The sequence below is a fragment of the Delphinapterus leucas genome, chromosome 4 (genome assembly GCF_059928025.1).
Source record: "Delphinapterus leucas isolate spDelLeu-1000000601 "Yukka" chromosome 4, BTC_Dleu_Yukka2, whole genome shotgun sequence".
Lineage (NCBI taxonomy): Eukaryota > Metazoa > Chordata > Mammalia > Artiodactyla > Monodontidae > Delphinapterus > Delphinapterus leucas.
Window position 1 is genome coordinate 77,448,904 of NC_143132.1, and position 22,099 is coordinate 77,471,002.

Here is a 22,099-nt window from a genome sequence, read left to right on the forward strand (position 1 = left end):
ACAGACCATAGATTGACAAGCAACAGCCTAAGGGATAAAGTGTATTTGTAAATAAAGGACTATGGGAATGTAAAGTTAGATGTGATTCCTTCTAGCCCATAGGTTTAGAGAGGTTTCCTAGAGAAGACCCTGTACTGAAACAGGTGGAGATGCAGAGGTAATAGATGTGTAGGTCTGTGTAGGTGGTGGGTATCAGAGAGATCGCACAGAGGAGAATGGGGGAGTGAAAAGGAAGGGGGAGAAGGAACGAGGAGGAGGAACTGCAAAAGGGGAAAATAAGTTGAGCCAAGTTCTGAAAGCAAAAAAGTGCATGAGCTATTTAGACCAATGCAAGATATCTGGTAAGACTAGAGTGTAGTCTGCAAGGAGCAGACAAGGGATTATGGGAAATGGGCCTAGAACGACAAGCCAGGGAAAAATGATGGAGATATTATATGGATTTGACCCCTGTTTTTTTTTGGGGGGGGTGTACATTTGATCCCCAACAAGATAGGCAAATTCTACCTGTTAAAATAAATTATGCAGAATGATACATTCTAGAAATTAGGTCTGATCTAAAGTTATTCATATTCCACACATTTTTTTTTTTTTTTTTTGCGGTATGCGGGCCTCTCACTGCTGTGACCTCTCCCGTTGCGGAGCACAGACTCCGGACGCGCAGGCCCAGCGGCCATGGCTCACGGGCCCAGCCGCTCCACAGCATGTGGGATCCTCCCGTACCGGGGCACGAACCCGCGTCCCCTGCATCAGCAGGCGGACTCCCAACCACTGCACCACCAAGGAAGCCCCATATTCCACAATTTTATATTTATAACTAAGTACCTAAATCATTATTGTTCTTTAACGTAACAGCCTTCTGCAAATCATAGCCCATCCTCAGCTGAATACCCTTTCTTCAAATGAGTTTGCGTAGGACCAAAACAAAATATGGTCTGTCCCAGGCTTCTTACAGTTCAGGCATTCAGAACCCTAAAATCAAGCAGCGGTTCAGTGGAATCACTAATAATTTGTATTTGTTTCTCCAAAACTGATAATTTCCAGAAACATTTCATAATGTAATATACTGGAAAAGGAAGCTAATGAGGCTTGTAGGGTTTGCACAGCTGCCTGCAAGAAAAGGCACGGCACAGGGTCAATGCATGGTAGCAGAGGTCAAGGGAACTCACAGGATGCCTAGGAAATTCAAGCAAGTCGCCAGCCCTAATGGACAAGTTCCTTGACTCCTCGGCCAACATTGTTACTTGTGAAAAAGAAGATAAAACGTATCTAAGGTAAGGATGTCTAAAAAGCCTGTCAGTATTTGTTTCTGGGTCTGTCCAAATCAGTGAAATCTGTGAATATGGCATTATGGTTCTTTGGGATAGGCTATGAATCTCATTTAGCAAGTGGCTCCAGGTCAATTCCTTAAATAAGTCTGAAAATACTGAAAAACATAAATATCACCCATAAATACATAAACGGATACATAAGTAATAAAGCAAGTATCATAGGATATTAATGGTAGAATCTAGGCGGTGGTTATATGGGTGTTTACTGTAACACATTTGCAACGGTACTGTATGCCTTTACAGTTTCATAAAACAATGTTGAGGAGGAAATTATCTATAATCCTACTTCTCCTTTAAAAAAAAATTGTATTAGGTAGGAAGTGAAAACATGTGCCCTTCCCTTTCTTTTCAGCCTTCATTAATCCCACTGCCACCATAATCCTATGTAACTCCTAGATTCAGATTTTTCCATTTTTTCATACATAATTTTTTTCTTTCTTTTTCTTTTTTACAAAAATCAAATCATGTGTAGGTCTACAAATTGCTTTTTTTTAATTTAATAATATATCATTCCCATTTTGCCAGATCAGTTCACAAAATTATACTAATACTTTTTTTGGGGGGGGGCGCCTCTCACTGCTGTGGCCTCTCCCGTTGCGGAGCACAGGCTCCGGACGCGCGGGCTCAGCGGCCATGGCTCACGGGCCCAGCCGCTCCACAGCATGTGGGATCTTCCCGGACCAGGGCACGAACCCGTGTCCCCTGCATCGGCAGGCAGACTCTCAACCACTGAGCCACCAGGGAAGCCCCTACTAATACTTTCTAATGGCTAAATACAAGTCCATTAACCAACTATACCATAGTGTATTTAACCATTTCCCTATTGATGCCTTTTTGATTTCTTTTAAAAATTTGCTCTTTTTATACCATACTTAGGCTTATGGTGAATTTAGTATTAATTAAAAAGTCCGTAAGGTCCCTAGCATCTACCCAGAAAACCACAGTAAAACTCTGAAGTGATCCTAGTGGCTAAGAAGCATAACATCTACAAATAAAAGAGGAGGAAAGCAAAACACACAGAATCAAAGGCATACGGTTATACCTCAACAGTTGGTAACTCAATTACTAGATAGTGTCAATCACCAAATCAATACTCAGTAGCCAATAACAGTGCTCTTAACAGCAGCCAGAATGAGTTCTACATCAACCTAAAAACATTAATCAACTTTGCTTACACTGCATTCCTCATACCTCCATTCTAACAACTTGGTTATCTGAGTTTTTATGCCAAAGCACAGAAGAGTAGCAAATTTGGACGTTAGACAAATCTTTTATAAGTAGGCATGTTGATGGCAGTGGGAAAGTTGAGCTATTAAAAGCAAACAAGAGGAATTCCCTGGCAGTCCAGTGGTTAAGACTCAGTGCTTTCACTGCTAAGGGCACGTGGGTTCAATCCCTGATCAGGTTACTAAGATCCTGCAATCCACATGGCGTGGCCAAAAAAATCAATCAATAAAAGAGTTTCCCTTCAAAGTGTTACCATTAAATTACCAAAGGATTAAAAAAAAAAAAAAAAAAAAAAGCCAAACAAGAAAACTAAAAAGCAAGAAGAAAAATAAAAAAACAGCGATATGGAGGTCTGGGGTCACACAGTGTTGGAGTCTTACATATTTCAGTAGGTCCTGGGCACATCATTATGCACAGTGAAAAGTAATTGATGCTCAAAATAATGGCCTTGAATTATTAATTAAAGATATAATTTCTCAGGATACTCACTATAAGAAAGCTGTGTGGTATGGAATACACTTTAGAAAGACATACTATTGAAACAGTTACAACGAGATCCTTGATCCTAGAAGACCTGTGGAAGGCCTTGGGTCAACTACCTCACTTAATAGACAGAAAAACAAAAGTACAAAGATAACATGACTGATCCAAGGTCAGCTGGTTGTTAGAAATAGTCAGACCTATAATCCAGGATAGGTTGAATCTTATCCCGTGTTTGTGGCTACCCCATGATTACAAAGTTGGTACTTAGGAACTGAAACCTTAACTTTTCATAATGCTCTATATCCCAGAAAGAACTGAGTCATTTCAGAGAGCTGAGGTTTTACCATAAGAAATACTATAATCAGAATTGTCAGAGTGAGTGGCCCTGGTAGGGAACTGAGAATGAGTTGTAAGTTTTCCATGGAGAAGAGACCTCCTAAACCTAAGAGAAAGGAAGGTGTTATATGTTGGCCAGAAAGAGAGCTGCACAAAAGGGAACTTATGTCCAAAACATTTACCATGGGGGAAAATAAGTCACATACATAAATCAAATCTTCTTGCTAGCATGATCTTATAGTCACTAAAATATGGTTTAGAAGCCATCAACTTTGAGAATCTGGCCTGATTCTTTCTCTAAAGGCTCATTACTGTTAAATAAACTGAACAGGCGATGCATTAGAAAGAGAACTGCCCAAGAAGGCAGGCGATGAGTTCAAGGCTCTGTGTAACTCTGGGTAAGGGCCTTGGGTTTATTTATGTGGAAAATGAGTGAATTAAACATGATGATTTCTAAGCTTCCTTGTGGCTGTGATTCATATTTCTAGTCAGGTCTTAGCAAATAGAAATGACAGGGGAAATCCAAACACCCTGTATTATACAATACAGATGAAGTTTCATATATTTGCAATATAAGCTTGCTGCAACAAAGGCTTCCTCTATTTAAAATAGAGAACATATTTTCCTCAGCCTTATCCTACAATTAGTTGTTTTTTTAATTGTCTCCCTGCCCCCTTTATCTATCTTCTTATCAAGATGATCTCTAGAAAATCAGAAAGGGCCTCAGAAGTCAAACAATGTTATTTGGGACACTATTCAGGAAGCAGAAGCCCAGGAAGGAGAGGTGACTTTCATGAGGTCAATAGCTTGCTTGTGAAATGTGAAAAGATGGCTTTTGATTCCCTATTCAAGCTTTTCTCTCGTGAAGCCATGCTGCCTCCCAACTCTGAAAAACTACTAAGAAATATAACTGTCCCATAAAAATAACACACCATTTATATCCCAGGAAAGAGTCATGTCTAAACAGGCAATGGTCCTGTGTCACAGGAGGACGGCTACTTGGGCCCAGGAACAATGAGCCAGCTGCCAGAGGAGCTGAAGCTGTTGTTCTCTTCCCAAGATATTGTGAAGATGTATGGTGTATGCATGAAATCTTGGTCAAACTACCTTCAGGCAGTGTGGAACCAGATCCCTAAAGAAATTCCTGCACCTATGAAGTTTCTCACGTGTTTATTTCCTAAGAACAGTGGGGTTGACCTGACCAGATAGCTGTGAGTTCCTGAAGCATCCCTGTAAGGGACTTCACAGTTTGAGATATCCAAACGTGACAGATTTGAGCAAAGTATACTTAGCTATAGCATTTCATTAAAAAAAAAAAAAAGTTGAACTGGCTTGGAGATTGGTAAAGTCTTTATAAGTCCTGAAGGGAAAGAGAACCACATTTAATTGAAAAGCACTGTCCATTCTGACACGCAGTACTGGTCTGAATGACCCACTGCCAGTTTGGGTAACTTTGTATTCTTTCAAATCCAAGATGTTAATCAACTCCTGGACACTTTCTATCATTCCAACACGCCTTCCTTCAAGAACAGAAGTATTGTCTCACTTTCCTTCAAGAACAGAAGTATTGTCTCACTTTCCTTCAAGAACAGAAGTATTGTCTCACTTCTGACATTAAGTCAAAGGATTATCATTTTTGAACAGCACAGCTTTCAGATTAGTAGTAAGCCAATTCAAAATTAAAAAAAAAAAAAAAAGAAAATAGGAAAAGAAAAAAAACAGGAGCTTTGCACTGCTGACATCCTGGCCCGTAAGCGGCTCTCCTTTGAAATGGCAAGAAGAAACTGGTCTCAAAGGCACTTTCTCATAGGCTGCCAACTGCAGAGGGATTATTTTGCAGGGGATGCTTAACTGGTCTGACTCGGACTTGTTTCAGGGTGTGTCTTCATTCCTCCAAGAGGTCTGCCCTGGGCAAGACTGCATTCATTAGTAATTACAAAACAAAAATCCAGAGCTGGCAGCCAGTGGGAGATTTTTCTACACGGATGTGCACCTCCCACGTGCTCTGGTCACAGACACGACTGGGCTGGTAAGAGGGCCCGACGGATCCGTGCCAGGCGCAGACACAAGTCTTCCATTCTGACACGGAGTTGCTGCCAAGCGGGAAGAAGCCACATCCTTCCTCATCCTGAGTCCCCGTCCTAAATCGAGTGGTTGTTCAGACGGGGGAAGCACAGTGGGGAGGGAGGAGGCGATATCACTAGTTGGTGTTAATTGTAACAAGGGCAAACCTTTATTCCCAAGATAAAGTTTCTAAGTGAATTCAAGACAGAATCTCAAGGCCGGAAAGGCCCTCAAGTGTCACTTTGATTCAAACTTCTTTTTGCGATATTCAATTCTCCCTGTAAGATCCTTGCCAAGTGGACGTACGGGGCCTCTTTAAATATCTCTAGCGATGGTGAAATCATTACCAGTTTACTTTTCATATGACCCGAACTGTGTAAGTATCTCGTTATGTTGAGCAGGACTCTGACCCCCTGGAATTTCTACCTACTTGTCCTGGTTGAGGTCTCTGGAACCATGTCAGGAACGTGCCTCTCTCTTCTACGGACACCTTTGGACATTTAACCCAGTGGTTCCGGTATTTGAGACATCATTTCCATGTCTCCATAGAGCTCTCTACTCACCTCTCCAAACCTCATAGTGAGAAAAGCATACTAAGAAAATGAAAATGCCATTAAAATGGGAAGAACTGGCATCTGTTGGTTAATGCAGCTCCTATGCTAGCTAGGCTTAAGAGGAAACTGAAAAAGGAGAATGGAAAGCAATAAGAGGCCAGAAACTCCAATGACCATGGGCTAGCTCACCCAAGCTGGGTTTCTGGGGAACTGTCGGACAGATCAGTGTAGTAACTAAAGATTGTTTACAAGATTCTCATGTGCGTGTAAGCTATGGGATGGGTCCCTGACATAGAGGGGACACCGCAACACAGTGAATCAAAACACATGGCTTCAGCATACGCTTTGGAGTCACACAGACCTAGCCTCGAATCCTCTATAGCTGTGCAAGCTTCTTTACCATGCTGAGTCTCAGTTTCCTTATTCATGGATGGGGTCAGTAAGACATCTTATGGAATTAGAGGTATGAGGATCATGTGAGATAATTTTATAAGGCACCTGGCACGTAGAAACCACTCCAGTTTCTTGGATATTATTATCTTTTATTACTAGAAGTCTAGCCTTCAATTCTCCTCAGCTTTCCCCTACACACTGTAGCAAATTCAGGAAACAGAAAACCCACCTGTTTGGTGGAGAGAAATGAGGGCAGTTCTCACGGGGGAGAACCAAAGCAGGAGAAGCAGCATATTATAGTAGAAAGTACACTGTACTAGAACTTGGAAGGCCAGGTATAGACAGGTTTGACTGACTAAACCACGGACATCCTCTTCTAGCCTATTTGCAAAGCCAGCAATTTAGTCTTTTCAACCCTACGATTCAGTATTCTCAGAGAACCATTAAAAGTACTCCTTTTTTCCGTCTTACCCCTAGGTTCTTTATGACCTTTTTTTTTTTTTAACCTTAGTTTCCATATATATGTGTTAGCATACGATATTTGTTTTTCTCTTTCTGACTTACTTCACTCTGTATGACAGACTCTAGGTCCATCCACCTCACTACAAATAACTCAATTTTGTTTCTTTTTATGGCTGAGTAATATTCCACTGTATATATGTGCCACATCTTCTTTATCCACTCATCCGATGATGGACACTTAGGTTGCTTCCATCTCCTGGCTATTGTAAATAGAGCTGTATCTGAGCAGCTCTATTGTAAATAGAGCTGCAATGAATACAGACCTACTAGAGAATGGACTTGAGGATATGGGGAGGGGGAAGGGTAAGTTGGGACGAAGTGAGAGAGGAGTGGCATGGACATATATACACTACCAAATGTAAAATAGATAGCTAGTGGGAAGCAGCCGCATAGCACAGGGAGATCAGCTCGGTGCTTTGTGTCCACCTAGAGTGGTGGAATAGGGAGGGTGGGAGGGAGACACAAGAGGGAGGAGATATGGGGATATATGTATATGTGTAGCTGATTCACTTTGTTATACAGCAGAAACTAACACACCATTGTAAAGCAATTATACTCCAATAAAGATGTTAAAAGAAAAAAAAAAGGTACTCCTTTTAATGGCAACTAGAAAGCTTGATTCCTGTATGCCCCTTCCTGCTCTCCTGAGCCGTGTCTCTACATTAATAACAGCAACAGTTCTAGACGTCCCAAAGTATAGCACCTGAAGTTGTCACCCTAACTTGCTATGCCATAGGGACCCCCTAAGTGGACAAAACACTGCAGGGGTGCATTGAATGGAGGTTATAGCTTTCTTATTCACTTGCTGTTCACTGTTGAAATCTCAGCGATACAGCACTGGGTATAAGTGTGTTTTGAATAAGTCAAGACAAGTGAATGAGCTGCTGCCTTTTGACAAGTAGAAAGCCAGGAGATATGATTTTCAAACATTCAGGAGTATGTGCTTGGAAGCACTGTCAGGGAAGACTTATGGAATGGTCTAATTCAAAGATTGTGTGGCTCTCCCGGGGATGCTAATGTACCTGCTCAGGTATGCTCTTGTAAAGAAGGCTTTCCTCTTTGCCCTGTGTTTGGTGTTCTGCACTTTGAGGGAAGGCAGTAAAAATCCTGCAAGAGGGTGAGGAATCAGACAGCTGGAACTGTAACACCTGGGTTACAAGGGGCCTGCTCTCTGGGTGGGAACAGACCTTAAAGGTAATGAAGTCCAAAAACTAAGGACAGATTTAGAATAGGGACACAGCAGAACCAGAGATGTGTCCCAAGAAAATTATCAGACAGTGGCGCATCGAGTGAGATGAAGGGATGAGTGATAGAAAGGTGTCCACTGAATGAATCTATGGAACTGCAGTGAGCGCTCTTGAGTCATCAGGAGCTAAGTGGTCGCTTGATGGTTATCACCTCTGAACTTCAGTTTTCTCACTTATACTAATTCAGACCAAACTGACCTTGCAGAGCTGTTGTCAAATCAAATGCAATAATGGACATGCGAGTAATTTGCAGGTTATTAGGCACTGGACCGACATATGGGGACACTCCTATTACCACTCAGCAAAACCAAAAAGCATTATTTTACTAAGTGAAACAAGTAATATTTATTTTATAGGATCTTCCTCTCAAAATGATACTGACGTGGTTCATAAGCCAATTTCATTTCAGTCAGTGTTCCAATTACATATACACTTTCTCTTCCTCTTCACATACCACAGGCAGAAGCATCAGGGGATTTTAAAGAACAGTGATCTAGGTATGCCATAAGGATATTATAGCTGACAATATTAGCCCTAGATCAAATCATCTTGGCTTGCAATGTACACAAATATTTTTTATTCCCAGGATGGTCCTGAACAACCTCTTATGATGATTCTGAGTCACCTCCCTCGTGGGAATAGCAAAGAGCTCTGGGAATGCAAATTTTCTTCCTTGGATTATTATAATGCTCATTAATTGCCCCACCTATTCCCATTCGAAGCTCCAATGCTTTGCATTGCCAGACCTGTCTAAAACACAGGTCTGATTATACCCTTCCCTTGCTCAAGAATATTCAGTGCTTCTCCCTGTCTTACAGGACTAAACACAAATTGCTCAACAGAGTACGGAAAGTCCTTAAAATACAGCCTCTGCTCACCTTTTTAAAGTCTGATCTTCAATGACCCCAGTGCTCATATACCATCTCCTGGTCAAACTGGGCTCTGCCCCAGCAAGACACCCGATTCCCTCCTTCCCTTTATGTTTTCACCCTGTTCCCTTTATCTGTCGTATCACTTGTGGTTTTTAACTGTGTCAATTTAGTTCAACTGGAATTATGCTTTCCAGAATCCCCTTCTCTGCATTGTTCTAAGTTAGGGTTGACCACAGGGAAATGTGCATGAGATTTGGAGGGAAGAAGTGAAGCAGTAGCAATCGCTTTGGGAGGGTCTGTCTAGGCACCTGGGTGCTATTGCAGCTCATGCCCCTTATTGCTGATCTGATGGCTCACCTCCTAGGTGGGGGCAGCAGCCAGGCCCACGGCTCCTTCAGCTCCTGATAGATCCCCTCCTTCAACTTCTTCATGCCCAAAGCCAGGTAAGTATGAAGCTCCATGGCTAAGAGCACTGGCTCCTTCTGCGGGCCACCCATACAGTATGGTTAGATCCAGACAGAGATACTTAAGGGCTGCAGTTTGTCCCCAGGTTGATCTCTTGCATTTCACTTCCAGCATTTCTTTTCTTTTTTTTTTTTTTTCGGTACGTGGGCCTCTCACTGTTGCGGACTCTCCCGTTGCGGAGCACACACTCCGGACACGCAGGCCCAGCGGCCATGGCTCATGGGCCCAGCCGCTCCGCGGCATGTGGGATCTTCCCAGACCGGGGCACGAACCCGTGTCCCCTGCATTGACAGGAGGACTCTCAGCCACTGCGCCACCAGGGAAGCCCCACCACTTCCAGCATTTCTTCCTGACTCCCTGCCTAACACAGGCAGGGGCAACAGACTTCCTCACTGGCTCCTTCTCAGGGTCCTTAGTGATTCCCAACTGCCCCTTTTGGGGTTTTCTTTGCCCACCTTCTCCCACAATTGTAAGACTAATCCCTATGATAAATTCCACATTCCATATCATTCATCCATATCATTTCTGCTTCCCTGGTCGGACCCTAGCTCATACATCACTCCTCCCCACCAATCTATGTCCAAAACCTGCCTGTCCATCATTTCAAGATTCACTTCAAATACCACTTCCTCATAAACCCCTTCCTGAGTGACACAGTTGCCTCTTCCTTTGAAACGTCAAAATATTTTACCACATATCTTTTAAAAGTTCTGTCATATACTCTTAGACTAATCCAAATATTATATAAGTTGTATTACAACCTCTGGTGCATCTTATCTTTCACAATGATCTATAAATTCTTATTCTTCTGGAGTTGTGTTAGTGTGATTGCATTTTAATCTCCAAATCTCACCAGTGTCTTAACTACAGAAGAATCTCAAAAAATGCTTAGTGTCCAAAAGAGTAAATGAATTCTCCATGCAACTACTCCCTTTTTAATAACACAGGTAAGGAAAACCCAATGCTTCTGTGTATGGTGTAGCCTCACTTATATGGAGACTATTTCTAGAGCCACTTTACTTTTCCATTCTCTTCCCTTGGAGAAGAGCCTCTCCAATCCGAATCCAATGCTTTTTATTATCTTATACATGGTTCTAATAAAACTCGTTAGCTGGCTCCATAGTCCACAATAAAGCAGAAACAGCTAATTGTATGGAGAATAGATAACTGCTAGAGCAAGACATGCTGAAAGCAAGAAGTAATGGCAGACAATGAAAGAGAAAGCAGACAGAAAATTTATGAAAATCCGATTACACAAATTTAAAGTATACCAGTTTGGGGCCATTTAGTATATAGGTAAATGATCTCATCTTAATAAATTCTAAAGGAATTACAGCCCATTCCAATAAACTGTCCTGAGTCACCAACATTTAGTAATGCTACATATTTTAGAATAATCTCCCTCTGAAACTAATTTTTTAAACAAAAAATTTAAAAGAAAGTTACATATTGAAATTTCACCATTAAAAAATCCCATAGTAGCTCCCATTCTCAGAAAAAAAGAGGATTTTTATTTTTTATTATGCATTTATTCAACAAATAAGTAGTGAGAGTCAACTACGATTAAGGCACTGTTCTCGTGTGTGTGTGTGTGTGTGTGTGTGTGTGTGTACTTTACCTCCAAGGAAATCATCAAACTTAGGAGAAGTGGGACAATAAAAATTACAACTTTTAAATATCTCATAAAGCAAAAAAATAAATAAATAAATAGCAGTCATTGTAAATCAGCACCACATTGGTTTCTTACAAAAACGCAAGTAAATGCAGCCAACAAAATAGGACTGAGTTCATAGTTGCCAGCTTCTTCCAGGGCAAAATAAACTGTCAACTAGAATGAAGCTGCTTGCCTTCCCCACACAGCCTTTGCCTCATTTCTCTGCCAAGCATCTCTTCCCGGCAGGGAAGGTCCCCGGAGACTCTACAGGTGTTACAACCCTGTACAGTTTGCTTTGGAAGAAAAATCTGGAGAAAAACACACATAAGAAATACTTGTTTTCATCATCACAGCCCCCAATACACACAAGGAGGCAACTGTGGCACTTTCTAATTTTTCCCCCTGGTTTAATTCACATCGGTTGGAAATAGGATTGAATGAGATAATGAAAATAAAGCACTCAGCACAGCTCCTAGCACACAAGAAACACTGGATCAATATCAGTGATTATGATTAGAAGGGGTCCTAAACGTCCTGCAAGCTGTGTAAATTAGCCTTAAGTGTTATCTGGGACAAAATCTGAGTCTTCGGCTGTTTTCTCTTTGTCACCCAGAATGCTCTGGGGCCACCACCAGAATATAAAATAATTTTTCAGCAAGCCAGCTTTGGCTGGGGAGAAGGATGGGCAGTGCTGCCTGCAGGGATGTTTGGAGTAGAGAAACAGGGCGGTCCTACAGCACCTTTGCCCCCATGCAGTTCCCCAGGAGTGCCATGCTGAGGGCAAGGTACCAGAATGGATCCTGGAACAAAATTAACATCACTGATTATATGATTGGATTTTTGGCTTTGATTTTTAAAGGAAGTGAATAAAACTAGCACAACTGAAAAACTAAGGAGCATGTAAGTGTAAGCATGTTTGGGGAGGTTGTTTTAGTTCAAAAAATAAAAATAGCTTAAATGGACTAAGCACTAATTAAATTGCAGGCACTCTGCTAAGTACTCTATAAACGTATTTAATCCAAAAACAGTTCTATATCCTTATGCCAATAACACAAACAAGGAAACAGGTTTAGAGATGTGAAGTAATTTTACTATAGCCCAGGGGTAGTAAGTAGCATTACCCTGCCCAGGTTATCTCAGTCTAAAACCCACACGTTTACTACTATATGCTAATGAAATAATGCAATTTAAAAGGTCACGCATTCATTCACTGATTCAATACGTTTATTGAACGATTCCTTCACAGGAGGCACCGTGAAGTGGGACTAGTAGAGATAAATAAAATATTCAGGGTCACTTCTTACAATCACAGGGCAGTATGGTATAGTGGTTAAGCTTGCCCAAGTTCAAGTACTGACTCTACTGTCAACTAAGTCTGTGAGCTTGGGCTCAGTTTTCTCTTCTGTAAAATGGTGATTATAATAGTACCTGCCTCTCTTAAACTTATTCTGAGATTTTGATAAGCTAATATTTGTAAAGCTTGTATTATTACGAGGCATGTATGAGCCTGCATATGCATGTGTGTCAGTAAAGACTTCATGGAGGAGTTCTACCTCTTGAGAGAAGAGTTAGGCGCCTTTTAGACTTTTAGAGCCAGAAAGAAGAAATTGATCTAATATGGAATTAAATTTGCCTTTCACACACTCACTCTTCAGGAGAGCAGATTTCAGAAACTGGTACCTAAAATCTCATAAAGAAATAGCTCTAGGTCCAGTGTTTTGAGGGACTGATTGCATAAAACACCTACACAAGAACTGTAAAATTTCCAGCTGAATTGAATTGATCAACAGCACTTAACATATCCATCTATTACTTAGTGCATTCGGAAAAAATCATGATACCATTTGAGAAAAGGAATCTGATTTTGCCTATTTAGCCTGCTTTTTTCTGTTGTTTTGTTGGACATTCTAATGGGAAAGAAAGGCCATGAATGACAGATCAGTGAGACTGAACTGTCTTCTCATTTGTCCTTAGGAACCTACATGAGGTCAGCACAGTTTACTTCTTCATCTTAGAAATGAATTCTTCCATTCTCCTTCACACTCTGCTTGAGGTTCCAAATATGTCAGACCTGGTCATCATTCTACTTGAGTCCTTTCAGTGACTTCCTGCTGCATTTTGCATAAAATCCAAACTCCTTACCTTGGCTTGTAAGGCCAGCCTGATCTAGCCCCTGCTTACCTTAGAACCTCAGTTCCAGCCCTTCTCTCCCTCTTACCAGGCCCTGCCACCTCAACCATGAAAAGATCGACCCTGGCTCTTTCTCAGGCTTTTTTTTTCTTAGCTCAGACATCACCTTCTCAGAGGTGTCATCCCTGACTACCCTATTTAAAATTGCCTCTCCTCCACAGCCCTCCAACATTGTTGCTGTTGTCACTGTTTTAATCTCAGCCCCTTATTTCTTACCCTGAAATCACTTGTATGTCTTCTGTTTATTTGTTTGTTGTCTGTTCACATATATATATATATATATATATATATATATATATTTTTTTTTTTTTTTGTATCTCTCCCAAACTATTCTTAGTAATGCTAACAGCAAGGAATTACCTTAACACCTCTGCCTCCCAAGGCAATTTTGGATAACTTCTAAATGTATGTACACACTTACATCTACACACATACATATGCATACACATAAATTTATACTTCAATATTCTAAATATATGGTCAATATTCTAAATATATATGCCCACATATATATGTATATGTGTATAAGTGTATATACATATATATGTGTGTATATATAACAAATTTTTTATTTCATTATTATATATCTATATAATTCATTTCCTTATCTATTTTTTCTACTCGTTGAGGATAAATAATACTAACATCTATACTTTTATTTATTCATCATTTACTCATGATGCTATTTGCGTCATTTAGGCAGATACGATTTGCTAAGACACTATTTTAGGCACCCAGGATACAGCAGTGAGGAAAACAAAGGTCCCTGCCCTTGTAGATTTGACATTCTAGTGGGGCTAAACTAAACAGTTGACAGGCTAAACAAATTAATTAAATAGTATGTGGAAGCTGATAAGGTGACAACCACTATGGACAAGGAAAAAGTTGAGCAGGGTAAGTGAGATCAGGAATGGCAGGAGTGGAGATGGGAATAGATATAGATATAGAGGTCTATCTAACCAGGAGATAGCTAGAGCAGGCTTATTACCATTTTACAGAAAAGGAAACTAAGTCTGGACAGGCTAAGCAAGCAGTACTTAGGATTCAAACCGAACTCTGACTTCAAAGCCAGCCAACTTTTCACCACCCACTTTATCCATTCAACCCCCAAACCCTGCTACTGTCTCACACTGTAATTGGCAAACTGAAGTCTAATCTTCCAGAAAAGAGCTATTGAGTGTGTATTATCGTTCTCAAGTGTCCATCATTTCTTTAAGTGGAAAAACCCCCTACATCTATTTCAATGAGAGTCTAGCTTCTTCCATGGGCACTAAATTAGCTCAAAAGAAGAAAGCAGAAAATATGCACTCATAATGCTACAGTCCAATTAAAGCTAAATATTTTATCCCTTTACTGCTTTGTAGAAGATTATGGTAATTAATGGTGATAGAGAGCTTGCTTTATATTTTTTTTAAAAAGCTCTTTTTATTTCCCAAACAAAAAATGTCACTGTGCCTAACCCAGGTGTCTGTGTACTCCTCCCACACCCAAACCTGGATCCAGAGGGAGAAAAGTTTGCAGGTTGTGGGAATGTAGCAGAATCACATCCTTAAGGACATAGAAAGTGTCTTTATGGATGTGACTCCTAACGCAGTGGTCACTTGTGATTCTCATTGAGGCCAAGGAGGCTGCCGGGTATCTGGATTTGATGATGCTCCACATGCCTGACATGTGGATGCCTCTGTGGAACTAAGAGTATGGATCTACTCTTTGCTTTTCATGGTGTCTCCTAAGTCATTACCTTCCAGGCACAGATTCATAGAACAACATGCCTTAGACAGGACCTTGTCCAAGTTCCTCACTCTGGAGGTTAGAAAAAGGACTCTTAGAGAAGGAAAAGCCACTAACCAGTATCAGGGCTGTTGCACTGAATGATTGAGGGGGAAAGAGCATAACCTTGGAGTTAGAAATCTAGGGTGCAAGTCCCAACTCCACTATTTGCTGGCTGTGTGACCTTAGAAAATATTTAGCCTCTCAGACTCGGGATGTAGAATGGTGTTGAGAACAATTACTTTGATTACCTCAGATTATTGTAAGAAAAAAACACTTGTGTGCATGTGCGTATATAATAACAAGCATTTTGAGGGCTTAAAATTCTATAAAAAAAAAACCTGTTAATTTGAATCTAGGTCTTCTACTTTCTAATCCAATATTGATTTGGGCATGCAGTTGAATATCTCTGTAGTTGTTAATCATAATGAAGGTTAAAATCCCCATGTGCCAGGCTCTTAACAAATGTTTTGGCACCTGACTGACACCTACCAAAAGCTGGATGAAAGGGGGTCTATCAACCCCTTTTTACAGATGACGGGAATAAAGTAGGGATAGACGAAATAACTTGTCTAAGGTCAAATCCAGGGAAGGTGGTCTGATGCCAAAGCCCATGATGTAACACAACCACAATTTTAGGTCACCATAGCACCTAACCATAACTGGCGTAAGGAACTATGTTATCTATGAAAAGAACATTTTCAGAAATGACGGGTTCTCTTTTCTGTTGCCTTTAGCACTGATTGGGAAAAGAGGAAGCCGGTGTAATGATAAGGACTTATGTGTCAGACAGGAAGAAACTACAGGCATCTCCTACATACAAACTAGACATAAAAGGTCACCTGCCTTCATGTCCAATTATATCAAATAATAGCTGGACTGGTATGAATTCTTCACTGCTTTTAGAAAGTGAGATCAAAGCTCACTGCAGCTGCCCACTTCCCTGGAAACTTCCTACTTTCTTTCAGGTAATCTATTTAGGACACTTGACATTGGCCTTGCTGTCAGTATATGCAAGCATGAACTTCAGTGTCATCCTTCATTGTGCTTGCTGCAAAATGTCCTGTATTATTGGGATAAAAATGTCTTTTTCCATGATTGAGCCAGTGATGTTCAATCTTATTAGAGTCTGTGACTCCTTATCATTTGTCTGATTTTGTGACCACAAAATTTAAAAAAAATAAAATAAAGTTACCTTATTAGTCTGTAGAGATGGCCTTTGAAATAATTAATGATATGATAAAGTATGAGAAAACTAGAAAGCCAATGCTGGGTGTACCTGACGCAGCATGAATCCATCATCTATTTAACTCAACCTTTTGAGTACAGGGCACTGTGCTAGGCATGGGGCAGGATAAACCATGCCCTCAGCTGCTTGGGTGCTAATCAGGGACTTGGACAAGAATACAAAGGGACAAATTACTGGCCCACAGTTAAAAAAGAAACTTAAAAAAAAATTTTTTTAACTATAATAGAGAGAGAAAGAATATGTTACAAGCATTTAAAGGGTTCTCCAAAACTGGGAAGAATCAAGAAGGGATTTGAGTAGTAGGTTTGGGAAGGAAAGCAGGGGAAAGGAGATGGCACCTGAGGTGGCGTGAGGACACAGGGAGGGGACATTTATGGATCTAGTTATACGAGTCCTCAGCTCTTACGCTGTGGTGTCTAGTAAACATGGGATAGTAGACCGAAGAGCTTTGTGCTCAGGCACGCACATTCTAATTCTCACTAATTGGATAACTGTGGGCAATTCTCTAAGTCTCTCAGAACCTCAGTTCTTTCATCTGTAAAAGGTAGACAATAATATGGACCTGAGAGTTATTTTTATGCTTAAATGAAATGACAGAAATACATGCACCAATGAATGCTGATTTCCCTTGCCCTTCTCTGTTTAACCAGAAAATAGATTTCTTGGCATAATACAATCAGGGTATTTTCTCTTTATTCCCCTTTCAATCTTTAGCCTTGACTTTTACAAAGAGATACGGCAATAGAATTTCAGAGTTGAAAGGAATCTTAAAAAAAAATAACAATGTATTGTGGCCGAAGAGCCTTAGAGATGAACTAGACCAGCTGTCTCATACTTTAGGCCCAAAGGTAAAGCGACTTCCCAGGCACAGGCAAGATAATATCAGGATCAGAAAGACAGGATGGGGATGGGTGGGTCACGGGTCCTAATTCAGGTCCTCAGTTCTAGTCCAGAGGCTGCACAATTTCAGGTCTTTCCTAGCTCTGAAATGAAATGCAGAGATGAGTCTCAGCATTGGAGCTTGCTTTGTGCTATGCGATAAGGTCCTGCTACTTAACCTCTCTGAGTCTCAGGTGCCTCAAAAAATACACAGGATTACTGCCAGGACTGAATGAGATGACAGACGTAAAACACTCAGTACAAGCCATGATGGAGTTCACTAAAGGGCGGCTATTAAATTTTGATTTTCACAACTGAACAGACTAATAAACTGAAAGAACTCATGGCAGAAGAAAGAATTCATGTTCATTAAACGCCTCCTACGGAAAAGGCACTGAGAAAGAGACTCAAGCTTCTAGGTAGGCATCAGTGTTCCTGTTTCCCAGCTGAGGAGACCGAGGCACATCTCAACATAATAACTTGCCTGAGGTACCCTCCAGATGCTAAGACTCCACACTGCCACAGCTGCTAGAGCTAGGCAGAACATGGTCAGGCTAGAAGGAGGTCTCCTAACAACCTCGTCAGTGTAAACCGTGCATTCTCACTTTCAAAAAGGAGAAAAAAAAAAAAAAAGAGCAAATCAGTAGCTAACCTGATTTAATCCCCCAAAATATAAGATACCAAATGTTCTGTAACCTTCCTGTTCTTTGGGGTTTTTATTTCTCCCACAGATCAATTTCCAAAATGAGCAAAGAGCACAGTAGGTGGCTCTCTTTAATATTTCACGGACAAGACAATAGTGACTCAACAGATCCTACATCTGTGTCACCAGCAAAAGCCTGACCAAGTTGAGCAACAAATGAAACTGTGTGTATATTGGAAATAACCTTTACTTTTTTCTTCTGCTTCTTCCTCTGATTTTCTCCAGCTACATTCTGCTTTTCTAACTGTGCCAGGTAAGATGCCGCTGACTGCCTACCTTTTGGCAAAAGCAAACATATGCTTCCAAAGGCCAAACTCAAGGAGCACAGCGTTTCTCCCCAAACTGCCTTTGCAAGCCTGTCTGCTTGCTGCAAAGCAAAGAAACCTAAAGGCCTGTGGGAAGTCTCAACTGATAAATGGCCCCATTGCCTGGGCCAGAAACAGATCTGTTCATTTTCCTACATAAGCCTGCAGCCGTCAGTTTCCACAGGGAGGATTGAAACTCCAGACCAATGATCAGCATCACCAGCCAGCAGTGGCCTTTCCTGCGAATGCTGCCTCTGTACACTGTTCACTATATTCCATCCTTTTCGACTTCGGAATTGGCAAAAGAAGAGAAAAATGGTATGGTCACTCATGGTATTCGTTCCTCAATCTTCTTAACAGCCTGTGTATTAGCACGAGGATGGCAGAAACAAGAAACCACTCAGAACAGGAAGAAAAACATGACACAATTCTAAGCTTTGTGTCTTCATAGTACGCTTACTCCTAGGAATTGAAGGTACATTACTTCAAACACATGTGAGTAGGCAGGCTGCCTTAGAGAGCATCACCCTGAAACTTCCTCTCCTGAGAGCTGGCCCCGCTATAGTTCTCTTAGCAAGGAAATATCCTCTTGGGGACAAAAAGGATACCCTGAAATCACCAAACAAATAAGGTCAACCCAACAACTGAAGTAAATTGTTAAAGATCTCATTGGAGAGACGACAGGGTGTGATGGAAAAGCCCTTAACTAGAAGTCAAAAGCTGTGATCTGTATTCCCAAGGCTGAAACTTATGAACCATGTGACCCTGGGCAACTTCTCATTTCTCTGACTCTTATTCAATTGTTTTCTCAATAAACTGAGATCAACTAAGAAGAAATATCATTTAATGAGCACTTACTCACTACATGTACTTTACATTATTCTACTTAATTTAATCCTCACACGCATCCTTGGGGTAAGCATTTTTTTTTCACTTTAGAATTGGATAAAACAGAAACTCTAAATGGTGAAATAAATTGCTTAGTATTACCCAGCTACATAGGAATTAGAGCTGAAATCTGAATTTGATGACAAAACCAGCTTTTTTCATACTTATCATATCATTATATTATCCTTCCACTATTAATATGTCTGCCATGCCCTTCTCTCAAGGCTACTGCAAGTAACAAGGAAGATAATATATATGGAATACACTGTGGAAATTTTAAAGTTTTATATATATATATTTGGTAACAAATAATCTCTATAAGGAGAAAGGGTATAACTGAGTATCCTTTCTTTAAAAAACCAGAACTAAAAGGAATTAGCTTTCAATCTCCCATCCCCTTGTTCTGACCTTATTTTGAACATTCTCCTCTTCCCTACAAGTCCCCAGTCTCTCAGGCACGCGTTCAGATGTATCCTGGCCAGCTCATCACAATGCATGCACACGGAACAGGCTGACGGAAGCAAGCGATCCAATCCTCTGCAAATGTCTGGTGCGGGAGCTACCTAAGAGGGTACCACCAAACTCTTTCCTTTCCTCAAGGTGTATCACACCCCTGCTCTGCATACATCAATAACACAGGCATATGTGATGGACCGTGGAGCAGGTAGCCAACTATAAATACTGGATGCTCAGTTCAGGGACTTATGGCATAGCCAGAAGATGATAGTAAAAACTGTATGAAGTCAATCAGAATAAAATCAATTGTTATGAGCCAGGTGGGGGGTATGTAAAGGACACTATTTCACTTTAAAATACCAATAATGCCAATAATAAAGGAAGCCTGGTGAGGGCACATGTGGATGTTTGTGTTTATATGAGGTAAGTTTGTGTCCAAAAGGGACTGAATTTAGCAGCATCACTGTATAATCCAAAAGAAATACACGGGGATCTTGTTGTTTGCCTATATTAGCTGAGAAATATAAAGCTGCTTGTCTGACCTGACACAGGGGGAATAAAAGGCTTAGAACAGTCTGTGACATAGATGAAACTTGCAACTTCTCCTCTTGTCTTTCTACCTCTCATCAAATTCAAGACCCTCTTTGCCGGTAAAGGATGCCTCAGATCAAAGTTTCACAGACCTGAGGCTTGGCCTAAAAACTAGCAGGGCATTGGCATCACTGGGAAACCTTTTATACACCAAGTCAAGCATCTACGATCAAAGTCACATGTAGAGGGCATTCAGAAAACACTATAAAAGAGCTGTTCAAACTCCAAAGAAGAAAAAAAACACAACATCTAGATTAAAAAAAAAAAAAAAAGTCACTCTATCTGAAAATTCAGCTTCCTAAAAACCCACTGTCTCCAAGGTTACTATGCAGTAACATTTATAATTGTTGCCATCAATGTCAAACTGAACAGGTGCCAAGCCAGGCACTGTGCTAAGCATGTTATTTGAATTATCCCGTTTCATCCTCCCAAGTGCCCTAAGGGCTCATTGTGACCGTGAAAATCTCCATTTTATGGCTGGAAAAAAAACAAAAACCAAAACAAAACTGAGTATCAGAAAGATTGGATAACTTGCCCAAGTTCACACGGCTAATAGGTGGCAGAGCTGGAGTGAAGGCCAGGTAAATCCTTCTCCTCAGCTGGTAGCTAACCTTAGCGGTGTTTGATAATTTCACAACCAGCGAGCGGAGGCAAGACAGACTGGGAACTGGTTCTTAAAGGAAACGGCAGAAGTTTGCTTTTGTGTTTGTGATTTTTCTCTTTAACTCAGCTTCCTTGTTCCCTCCCAGGACTTAGAAGTGACAGGGGCTATGGCTCCGTGAGGTCAGCTATTCCTGTAGGAGAAGCATCCTATTTCCCACAGGACGACCGGCCCCGCTTCCCCTGGGGCTGGAGAGAGCACTGTACCAAACGAGGTGACTGACGCCCAGACGTCCCTCACCTCTCCACGGACTCTACCAGGAGTCTGACAGACACCCTCGGCGGGGCATCTTTCTGAGAAAACAGGTCAGCGGAAGAGAAAGAGAGGCTGCAAGCAGGCTTTACCCAGGCTGTCACAGGTCCAAGCTGGAAACGACGTGATACCCAGTGGCAACGCTGGGACACACTGCCCCCTTCTATCCTCACCGTTCACAGCAGCACTCCAGAGAAACCAAGGCCGGGGGTATACTGGGGTACATCCCTTAAAGAGCTGGGAGAGGGCTGCAGTGACGCGCAGCACTCACACAACTGCGTTACTTAAATGCCTACAAAGCGAAGACGGGACTCTGGACAGTGGGTTCGAGTCCTGCCCACGGCACTAACTTAGCTGTGATCTATCCCAGCCGCTGCCTTGCTCTGTGCCTCAGTTTGCCCTTCTGTAAAATAGGGTTGAAGAGACGATGCGTAAGAATCCTTCCACCTTGAGATTCTCTAGATCGGTGATCCCCCGAGCCTCATCACCGCGCGAGACTCACCTTTCCTGGGAGGCAGAGCGGAAGCAGCGAAGGCGGCGGGGATGGGTGCAGGATCGCCCAGCACCACGTCTTTCGGTGCGCTTGGCCAAAGCAGAGTCCCGGGGACCCGGATCCGGCCAGTCTTCCAGCAACGAGCCTCTTACTTTCCGCCGCACTTTCTTTTTTCCCCCTTTGGGGCTCCTCCCCTGCCGCTGCGCGATTGGCCGGCGCTGCGCGGCTCCCGCTCCACCCGGCGCCTCGCCAGCCACCAGCGCTTCCCAGAGCGGAGGCCGCGGGGCGGCACCGAGAGCGGCCCCGCCCGCGGCGAGGAGGAGCGGCTCCAGGCCCGCGGACGGCAAGAGGCTGCGCTAGGCCCTTCGGCCACCGCCTGTGCCGGCTGGAGCGCGCAGGAAGGGACAGCGTGGGTCCTGCAGCTTGGCACCATGCCAGGCGCTCTGGGGAGATGCGTCCCCGGCTATACACATAGACTCACACTTGCGCTCATTGCAACATCCTGGTCTCACAATCG

At 41.9% G+C, this 22,099-nt stretch overlaps 1 protein-coding gene across 2 annotated transcripts in view; it reads right to left on the reverse strand.

The window, feature by feature from the left end:
• IL1RAP (interleukin 1 receptor accessory protein) overlaps positions 1-21,808 on the reverse strand; it is a 125,063-nt gene extending 103,255 nt beyond the window's left edge. The window contains exon 1 of one of the 2 annotated variants that reach the window (XM_022569595.2): positions 21,592-21,808. The gene's annotated coding sequence lies outside the window, so the exon portion shown is untranslated. The remainder of the gene's footprint in view (positions 1-21,591) is intronic. The other variant, XM_022569585.2, reaches the window with a different exon arrangement.
• Between the last annotated feature and the right edge of the window lie 291 nt (positions 21,809-22,099).